This window comes from Haliotis asinina, chromosome 13 (genome assembly GCF_037392515.1).
Source record: "Haliotis asinina isolate JCU_RB_2024 chromosome 13, JCU_Hal_asi_v2, whole genome shotgun sequence".
Taxonomy (NCBI): domain Eukaryota; kingdom Metazoa; phylum Mollusca; class Gastropoda; order Lepetellida; family Haliotidae; genus Haliotis; species Haliotis asinina.
Window position 1 is genome coordinate 47603038 of NC_090292.1, and position 9753 is coordinate 47612790.

A 9753-nucleotide genomic window follows, 5' to 3' on the forward strand; every position below is an offset into this window, starting at 1 on the left:
ATCGTTCAGATATTTTTTCATGAAATTGATTTCAGTATCTACATATATCCATGTTCAACACCATATCATGTGTGGATATAAGGTATCCGTTTTTATTCTTTGAAAGGTTTTGATTGTTTGAATAATATTTACATGGGAAATTGACTCAGTAAGAGTATTATACCACATTTTAAGCCTCTACGCAAGTGTTGGAAGATCACACGTAGCCATTACAGCAACATGTGCTTTAGTTCAAGTGATGTGCAATATTCAACACGTTGGGAGAAATATTGCAGTTTCATATGAACACGTGCACGTTAATAAACAGCGATTTAATTCCAACTTCTAAGTAAAACGGATAATATTAATGAAAATGATTTGTACATTTTATCAAATGTAGGGGCACACATACTACTATTTAAAGGAATTGTCTTGTTCATTGTATTGGTTTGTGTCGTTTTTATAGACAAAACTATTACGAATATTGATTGACCAGGTGCGAGTTGTCAAAACGTTTCATGATTCATTATCATTGTGTTTACGATATTAAAGTCAATTCAAATTCGATTAAAATATATCGGATGGCAGAATATCTAACTCAAACAATATTTATACGGAAATTGTTAAAAATATATAAATCAGATCAAGTCTTAATTTGGACAAGCCTTACGTCCATTTTCTAATATTTCTTTACTGAAAAAGCGATCTCTTTGTACCTTCATTGCATACTTATGAAGGGAATTGAGTTCATAATCATGAGAAGAAAAGTCTTTTTCCTAAACGAATACTCAATGAATACTCAGGTGTTGTGAAATTTTCATTTACGCTAAATTGATGCTAGGCAGGTGCGCGTGTTGCTCACAATAAGATATGTAGTAAAACCGTCTAATTGTGGATATATTCGGGACACCATTTCAGTGGTAAAGCATTCATTTCATATTTTGGCTAAGAAGTGTTGAATTCTGACACAGAAGCCGAAATCTTTTACACATTGAGTGGAAATTAGGTTAGATATATACTAATCAGCAACCAGAGTCGTCTTTTTCCAACGTCACAAAATGCACAAAACGTGTCGTGACGTCAGCTAAAATGTCGCATTATTTTCAGCTATTTCATTACATTTTAAAATGTGGCTGTTACTCCATTAATAATGATGCAAAATTAATCAAAATACATCTACACAAACAGGAGAATATGGGAATCTAAGAACTAAAATATGTATCGGATAGGAACATCCAAATCGCTATTACCTGCTTTTTCATGTAGTACACTGGCATCTTTTCTTACACATTGTGAAACTACCAAAAGGTATCCTCTCACATTGGGGAACTTTGTATTGGAATAGTTTGGTTCACTGTGAACAAAACATAACGGAAATATACTGTCGGTATCCACAGCAAATTCTCTCCATGTGATCTGAGTTACATTGACCTAATGTAAACCATAGCTGAGTTATGCCCCCTTATCTTCATACGTGCATGACCTCTCTGTCGACGTTTGACGTCCTAGAAGAAAATCGATTTTTGACATTTATTGCGGGTCATTTTTGATTTTGTGAGTATGACGTTATGCATCACCACATACAACCATTTCATATACACTTATGTCGTTCAGATATCAAGCTGCCTTTTCTTCGCTCACACTTTCCGTAAAGATGCCAGATTAAAAAAATCGTAGCAGAGTGATTTTATTGTTGCACGATTAAAAACGGAGAAATTTACTGTTTTTGAACACACACACAAGTTTTGTACAACTTTTAGCAGTGTCTACTTCTCACACCCCTGAGGCAGCCGCAATTATATTTATACCAATGGATAGGAAATTAAATATTCTACATTTCTGTGCAATTTTATAGCCGTACGCAGATCCAGTACCACACGAGCGAAAATCTCGCACAACGTTCACTTGTCAAACATTACGAAAATGTGCGCCTGAAAAAAAACAACTCGGCATCCAGGGGGTTAGGAAGGGAGACTGGAAGTCTCTAGCTGATTACTACAGGATTTAACCAGTTTGGTGTCACATTCACCCATTCTACAGTGTGTAAACTCACAATATACAGAATTACACTGAAAACAAGCACCACCCAAGACATCTCAGTTTTATTTCTCCCTGGATACCAGAAGGACAAATATATTTCCCCCACTTCTCTGTTTCTCAATCTAACATACAGTTTCGATTTCTGAAATGACCGGCAGTAATTATGAACATCGTAAATGAAAACCTAAAGCACTGTAATTAAAGAAGACAATACATTATAAAACACGGGCTATTGACCGCCAACAACCGAAGGAGGAGGTGGCTCTTCATGGGTGCCCGTTTACTGTATGTTTGCATGCATGTAAATGTAAATATTTGATATTTGTCCCTTGAACTCAATTTTGAAAACAGCCAATTTGTGATCAGTGGCATGTGTGTTTTGTTCAGTCGCCAGTGATTATGCTGACATGTCAGCTATAGACACGGGATAAGTCTTTAAATTGTCTTGGTGGCACGCAAACAGAGAAGCTGAAATGAGCTTTACGTTGTAAATGTATATTTGATTGTGTGAGTGAGTTAGCTTAGTTTTATCCCAGCATCACCCTGGGGGGAACATCAGAAATGGGTTTCACACGCTGTACCCACGCTGGGGATCAAACCCGGATCGTAGCAGCCGATCCATCAAATCGGCCTTTTTGAGTCAACTTCGACCAGTAACAACCTTGATTTCACCTGTCTTGTTGTTTTCCTTTCGCGAACTTGCTGATAACGCTGTGACAGACGCTAACGCTTCTTGTAATCAGTCGCAAGGACATGTCAACTTCTCTCATTTTGCCATTTTGTGGGCTCAGATAACTGGTTGTGACCCATTTTACTGAATAGTCAACCCACACACCACTCTCGAAACAATGTTTTGGTGATTATGAACAAGTCACATTTCAGTTGCAAGCACGAGCAACACGCTTAATGCATGTGTATATTGTTTTCTGAACTAGTGAAACGATTATGTAAGCCACTGAAAGAGGTTGTTCGTTCACTGTTTTCATTTGAATGGTTTCATTTACATCACGTTCAATCAGGTGTTGCCTCAAATTTTACCATCGGAATATATACAACAATGTTGACATGCAACATCACTACTCAAGACATAAGTGTATAAAATGACTTATGTCACTGAAATCGGCACCCAGGATTCATTGAGAAAGCATGCTTTGATTCAGGAGTCGTTTGTACATTAAAACGTGACGTAACTAACCGGAGACTTCAATTCCTATTTATTTATTTATTTATTTATTTATTTATTTATTTATTTATTTATTTATTTATTTATTTATTTATTTATTTATTTATTTATTTAAGCATATAGAGATAGTTAGAAAGGCTGGTGATTCCACTGTCGTTGCATCGTTGTTTTTGCGTCAGTCACGATGGTCGTAAACACTAACAATTTCGTAAATCGGTGAATGTCTGGCAATTTGAGAAAATGTTACACAGTGTGAAAACGTCATTGTTCTGTGTTTGCAGGTCAAACAAGCGCAGTCATACCAGCACAGTGTTCGTTTTTACACCAAATATATTTCGTTTGGCAGCATGTGTACACTTAGTATTGCTGACAAAGACCATTTGTTATTTTATTCTAAAATACACGATGAATTCAAACATGCTTTTGTAGCAGTGAAATATACATGACGTTATGGTCGCTTCATGGCAGGCCTTTGTAAACACTATCCAATCTGTGGAAAATTCACATCGGTGTTTGTACTTCTCTAATTTTCTCACTATCGTCGTCGTCAGTATCTATTGGTGCCTTGCAAACTTGAAACAGGTGACAGTTGTGACTCTTATACAGTACGTGAATCCGTGAAGATCTGGTTTAGAATTTGTCTTCATCAGCCCATGCTTGTCGTAATAGGCGACTAACGGGATCGGGTGATCATGTTCGCCAACTTGCTTGACACATGTCATCGTATCCTGGTTGCGGAGATCAGTACTGATGCTATTGATCACTGGATCAGTACAAGCAGCCACATATGTGATCATGCAGAAAATGTGCAAAATAGCCATTTGACCGCTAGCCCGTGGCAATAAGATATCCAGTCGGACCAGAAAATCTCCAGTCACTGGCCCAACTGGCTAGTGAATTTGCATGGGGTAATTTTTAACACATCACTCTCTCCGACGTTTTAGAATTATAGTCTAACATATATGTGCATCATACTAGTAGCTTAATGATGAAGCTCGTGTCACACCAGCAATATCTTATTCACATCATTTTTTGTAATTTTTAGTTTAGTTTCGGCATTCGGATTTTCGGCTAATGAATAATTTTGGGCTAGTAACGTTCATGGATAGCTAGACCGGGTGGGTAGCAAATTTAGAAACTATTTCGCACACATATAACCGAAATATTCTTACATACAAAATTAAGTTAAATACCATTTCATATCAATTCACCTACCTTCAGATATTTCCGTCTATAGAGCCATATTCATTCCACAACAGGTAGCACGTTACTGTGCAATTTGATCCGATTTGTCACCATTATTCTCGTCTCCTGCTTCTTCGGAACTAAGATAAACCGCCGTAGCCCTTAAGTGAACTACACATTCGTAGACGCCAAAACAGGGGCTAGATGTTCGAAGCTCTCAATCTCAATCAGGACTACACAATCCTTGCTGGGTCCTACATGTATGCGGTATATCGCAAATCACTTTTCAAAAGATACATATTGAAATACTTTTTTGTGTGTGAACCGTTCTGTTGGGTAGAGAACATACATGGAGATTTTGTGATTATCCTTATGGTTTCAATTAGAATCTACGCAGACTTTCATACGCAACAGTTGGGAGCTATTGCCAGCTATAGTGGTCGATAATGTACCCTCAGATATGTACAGAAATATTGGTACATTAATAGTACATAGCATAAAATCATCAATGTGCAATAGATCGAAACAGACTAGATAACATACAATACACAGTAAGATTACGACCACTCTTACAAAGTATACAGCACAAGATATATTCGTAAATATTCTAACCGGTTATCTAATCTATATTACATTTCTTAAGCAATGGGAATACATATAGTCCATTGTACAAAATAGCAGGACATATGTTATACCAATCTCAAATGGACAATACAAACAGTGAGCCTACCGTGTGATGTCGACTAGCACAGCAAGACACATTATCCACAACATATAAGAATAAAATATATATACTCTCAAAACGAAGAATGACACACTTACACAATGTTGCATGCTTATTGGAATGTTATATTTCGCATATTGTATTCACATGCCTCACCACAACAAAGCTTAAGGCACCCGTGGCGAGCCACCTCCTTGTGATGGGTGCTGGGTAACGCTAAGTGCTAGCCAACCCCCCGTTGTGGACCCGGGGGCATATTTGGTCCACCAACCTGTTGGCCGTGGGTTGCGGCCCTGTGTCGGTGGAGGAAGGGATCCTGGTGGTAGAGGGCAATAGTAGTACTTGTTCTCGTCACGATAGGGCTGCAAGATTGCCGATGCGACGATAAATATTAACTCACTCACTCACTCAACAGAACTTAAATACGATTATTCTACAAAACATTCTCACTTTAATCTCATGCACAGAATAGTAATAATGTAGAAAAGATGGTTGCTGGTTATTAGAAAAGCTTACAATTGATAAGCCTGGTTTAGCATATTTATGTGAATAGATAATGTATGAGATTTAGATAATAAGAAACAAATAAAGAAGAAATAAATGCAAAAACCTAAATATACAGAGATATATTGAACTAACCTTTTTTGGAAAGCACTTCTGTCCGTTGAGTGACTGTGCAGACAGTGCAGGCTGTTAGACAATAGGTTTTACTTGGAGGGTTAGCGTGTCTTATCAGTTGAGTATGTCATGACGTGGGTTGGTTAAGGGCTTGAGGGACACGCGACCTATGTTTTACCTAGCCTACTGATAATTTGAAAAAAAATATATTGTCCTTATCCAATCTCACGTTATGCATTTATCTTCCTCACTTCGACCATGCTTGGAAACGTGCTGTCAGCTAAGTTGAATCAAATCTTCCTGGTCTCTGACCACTCGACCACTGCCCCCGCCATAGGTACCTGTCAATCATCTTGCTCGTGCAGCCGTCTCAGCTGATCACGTGACGACGTCATTTTCGTCTTGGAGCTACCCATAATCTGTGAAGTGGGGCTGGTTGGTTGGGCATCCATCATGTGAGATAGGATAAGTATATAAATATACACTTTATAGTTAAAATTTCCAAATTTTAAACTTATCCTATCTCACGTTATGCAATATCCCACAGTTGGCTGGAGGGCCACAGATTACCCTCTGACACACTCCACACGCAACGATGCATTTCATAAGGATGCCAGGAGAAGCAGCAACTCCCAATATGCTACTCCATGCTTCTGATGGGTTGCTTCAACAAGTTATTAACAACGTACGATGTTGACAGATTAACTCGACTGACTCTACGCCCTTCCTCTATATGCTGTGTTCTTGATTGACGGCACCCGTGGCGAGCCACCTCCTCGTGGTGGGTGCTGGGTAACGCCAAGAGCTCGCCAACACCCCCATTGTGGACCCGGGGGGATATTTGGCCCACCAACCCGTTTGCCGTCCCGTGTCGGTGGAGGAGGGGATCCTGGTGGTTGAGGGCATGGGAGCAGGACCAGTGTTCCTAATGCCCAATACACCACTTTGGCCCTGACTTCACCTAGACGGGTGGTTGAATGGGCCCGGTTCAACCAATCGGCTGGTCATGCCAAGCCCTGTGCATAGATAATATGTAATTGCACAAAATTTGATTTGGAATTGTTGAAACTTTAGTCTTGGCACCCTTTGTAGAGAATATTATTTGACTTGAATTTTGTTTACATGAATTCTGCCTAGAGTCTTATGCCCAGAAGGCGATGGCTCATGGGCCAATCTGGTGGAAGAATTAATCTTTTGGTTTTTCTGCTGGAGTATATCATCTGAGTATCCTTGGTGCTGCAAGTTGGAGACCCGCTTGTGTTTAGCATTGTCCTTTGTGATACTCCGTGGTGGGTGGGGAGCTCGGATGATGAAACATATATACTACCTATGGAATACCAACCCCCCCCCCAAAAAAAAAAACAAACAAAAAAACAAAACGCAATAAACGTCAACTTGACAACGATGATGACGACCAACGACCTTCCAACTCAATCGACTATTGGCCACGATTATTAGTTCTACAAACTGTAGACAAGACGCCACTGAAACTTAACCCTTTTGCCATTTCCAAGGGTATACATGGCATTGCAGGTGAGGTTAAAAACGTTAGACGCTTGCGTTCAGGCTTTCTGCCGGTTGAATGCAACAGAAAACAGCAAGCAAAGAACCTCATGTCAACAGAAATATTTGTTGGAATTCCCGTCTCTATCACTGCCCACAGGACTCTGAATACCAGTAAAGGCATAATCAGAGACAGAGATGGATTGTTTGCTGATATGTCAGAGTTAGATATTGCTTCTGAGATGAAAGATCAGGGAGTGATTTATGTTAAAAGATTCACGATCCGCAGAAACAATGAAACGGTCCAAACAAATACTTATCTGTTCTCCTTCTCATCGCCAAATCCTCCGAAGTCTGTTAAAGCAGGTTATTGTAGTCTTCCAGTTGAAGTGTACATCCCAAATCCTTTGAGATGTTTTAGATGTCAAAGGTATGGGCACGGTGTTAACACTTGTATTAAGCCCATAACATGCGCCCACTGTAGTGAGAATACTCATGTCACAGAAGACTGTAACAGTGACCATAAAAAGTGTACAAATTGTTCGGGAAATCATTCGTCTTTCGCCAAAGAGTGTCCAGTCTGGAAAAAACAAATGGAAATCAATAAGATTAAATTCACCCAGAACGTCAGCTTTTCTGACGCCAAAAAACTTGTGGAATCTGCAGCACATACTGAATCATTTGCATCAGTTGTAAGAACTCCTGAATATACCTCAAAAGTAACTACCTCGTCAATACATTGCCAGACAGATTTGACGTGGGTTAAAACAAATAATGCTCAGTTCGTTGCACCCGAACAGTCTACTCAAACCTTGACATCTTCTGTCAACACTCAGGTGGTATCTAAGCCGGGTCACAGTCCTTTAGTCAGACTTCATCTGTATCTGGACAACAATCTTTGTCTCAGTCAACTCAAAAAATCACGATCAAAAACAAGCTCGAAAAATATTGTTCAAAGTAAAACTGACTCAAGAACAGAAGCTTCAAAAAAGAGTGGCAGACCCCAGAAGGGCTCAGAAAATCCTGTAAAATTATTTAATAAATACGGATCGCTTGAGGCCATGGAAGTGTCAGAAAACTTCCATCCCAGGGCACATAGCTTGTCGCCCTCGAAAAAGGTGAGGGGTAGATCCCCTATTAACCCACCAAAAAAGATAGTTTATTCCAATAATATTGTACAGTGGAACTGCAGAGGATAGAGGACTAATGTACATGAATAATTATTACAGCTATTAGTCCAAGATTTTACACCTTCAGCGATATGTCTCCAAGAGACATATTTAAAACAAACAGATACATTTGGCCTTCGTCATTTTAATGCCTATCACTGTTTTTCACCTCCAGGTGATAGGGCCACTGGCGGATCATCCATTCTAGTCAGACAAAACGTTATTCAAAGCCCTGTTCCACTTAATACTAATATGCAGGCTGTTGCTGTGAGAATTACCTTACATGTAGCGTTTACACTATGCTCTCTTTATATTTCACCATCTTCGGTGTTTGCCAAAACCGATCTTCAAGCTCTATATGACCAACTCCCGAAGCCCTGTATTATAATGGGAGATTTAAATGGACACAACCCACTTTGGGGTAGTGTAACTACAAACGCTAAAGGTAAATTGTTTGAGGACTTTTGTTCTGACAATGATTTATGTATTTATAATGATGGTGCCAACACATATTTACACCCTGGGACAGGGACCTATTCTGCTCTTGACTTGTCATTGACAAATTCAGAACTACTAAATGAATTCGAATGGTCATTCCACGATGACCTCTGTGGAAGTGACCATTTTCCTACAGTATTAAAAGCTGTAACTCCATCTGATGTTCCTCCATCATCAAGACGAAATTTTAAAACGGCTAACTGGGCTTTATATGAAACACTGTGTGCTGAAAAACTTAAACCTGAACGTTTTATTGACGTTCCTGATGCTATTAAATGCTTTTCTGATGAACTGAATTCCATAGCTGATGAGTGTATACCAAAGTCCTCTGTAGTTCCACACATAAGAAAACCATGGTTCAACGATGAGTGCAAACAAGCTAGGAAGGCAAGGAAAAAAGCAGAACATTATTTCCGTCGCCATCCTATGGTGGGTAATTTAAATAAATTTAAAATTTTAAATGCTAAAGCACGGCGTACTTTTAAACAGAAGAAACGCCAATCTTGGCAAAATTATGTATCCAAAATAAATTCTCGGCCACCCATGTCCAAGGTATGGAACATGGCCCAGGAAATCAAAGGTAAAGGTACTAAATCTACAGTCCATCATCTTAAACATGGAGATCAATTGCTTACTGATAAATCAGATATTGCTAATAAACTAGGTGAAATCCTTGCTAAACACTCGTCCTCCTCAAATTATGTACCAAAATTCCAGCAATATCAAAATAAACAAGAAAAGAAAACTATTAATTTCAATTCTGATAATGGGGAAGATTATAATGAAACATTTTCTATTCATGAACTCCATACTGCTCTTGATCAAGCTCATGACACTGCTACTGGAGCTGATAA